The sequence below is a fragment of the Arachis ipaensis genome, chromosome B1 (genome assembly GCF_059453495.1).
Source record: "Arachis ipaensis isolate K30076 ecotype BB chromosome B1, ASM5945349v1, whole genome shotgun sequence".
NCBI classification, from domain to species: domain Eukaryota; kingdom Viridiplantae; phylum Streptophyta; class Magnoliopsida; order Fabales; family Fabaceae; genus Arachis; species Arachis ipaensis.
The window spans coordinates 124,583,902-124,585,331 of NC_142436.1; the positions used below are offsets into that span (position 1 = coordinate 124,583,902).

Consider the following 1,430-nt stretch of genomic DNA (forward strand, 5'->3'; position numbering starts at 1 on the left):
AACAGGAGTAGGGATAAAGAACCTCTCTTTGATCTGGATCCTAAACCTGAAAGGACTCTAAAAAGGCATCTACAACAAGCTCAGGCTAGCAGAGCTATAAGGAATATCACAGGAGCTCTAGAGCAAGAAGCTGAAGACACAACAATGGCAGCTAATCCAGACAATGGGGGTGACGCAAGAAAGGTCCTTGGATCTTACACTGCACCTAAATCTGACTTTTGTGGGCGTAGCATCTCCATTCTTGCCATTGATGCAAACAACTTTGAGTTGAAACCTCAACTGGTCACTTTAGTACAACAGAATTGCTAGTTTTATGGACTTCCACAAGAAGATCTGAACAAATTCATATCTGACTTTCTGCAGATATGTGACACTATGAAGATGAATGGAGTAAATCCAGAAGTCTACAAGCTCATGCTCTTCCCCTTTGCAGTGAGAGACAAAGCAAGGCTATGGCTGGATTCTCAGCCTAAAGAAAGCCTAGACACCTGGGAGAAGGTGTCAATGGATTCTTGACCAAGTTTTTCCCACCTCAAAAGCTGAGCAAGCTCAGGGTGGAAGTACAAACCTTCAGACAAAAAGAGGGTGAATCCCTCTATGAAGCTTGGGAAAGATACAAGTAACTGATCAGGAGATGCCCTCCTAACATGATCTCTGATTGAACAATGTTAGATATCTTTTATGATAGTCCATCTGAGATGTCCAAGATGGCATTGGACCACTCTACAGGTGGATCCCTCCACTTAAAGAAGACACCTGAAGAGGGGAAGGAGATTATTAACATGGTTGCCAACAACCAGTATATGTACACTTCTGAGAGGAACTCTATGAACAATGGGGCCACTCAGAAGAGAGGCATCCTAGAAGTAGACACCTTAGATGCCATCTTAGCTTAAAACAAGCTCATGTCCCAACAGATCAACATGATCACTCAGCACTTGAGTGAGACACAGAGCACAGAGGCTTACTGTGCAGAGACAGCCTATGAGGTGGACACAGGTGATAATGCCTGGACCACCATGGAGGAGGTGAACTACATGGAAAACTCCTCCAGAACCTCCAACAACAATCCCTATTCTAACACTTTCAATTAGGGATGGAGGAACCACCCTAATTTTGGATGGAAAGATCAACAGAAGCCTCAACAAGGATCCAATAATAACAAGGGGGAATAAACCAGAACTGGTTCAACAACAGACCATTCCAACCCTCTTAGCAACAAATAGAGACTCCCACACAAAGTCTCTCTGACTTGGCCGCTATAGTCTCAAACCTCTCCAAGACCACTGATAAACCCATATTTCATGATATATTTTGTGCTTAATCTGAGTGATTTATTCAATCCTTCACCCACTTATTCATATTAATTGCATGGTTTTACTTTCCCTTCCTCATTATGTGATGTATGTGAAAAACATGTTTCCTATGCT

The 1,430-nt window shown here is 42.7% G+C and overlaps 1 non-coding gene across 1 annotated transcript; it reads right to left on the minus strand.

Annotated features, from left to right (window-relative positions):
* Positions 1-545: 545 nt before the first annotated feature.
* LOC148578238 (small nucleolar RNA R71) lies at positions 546-654 on the minus strand. Its single transcript, XR_015903535.1, has one exon. It is a non-coding gene; the product is annotated as a small nucleolar RNA R71 (small nucleolar RNA).
* Positions 655-1,430: the final 776 nt, after the last annotated feature.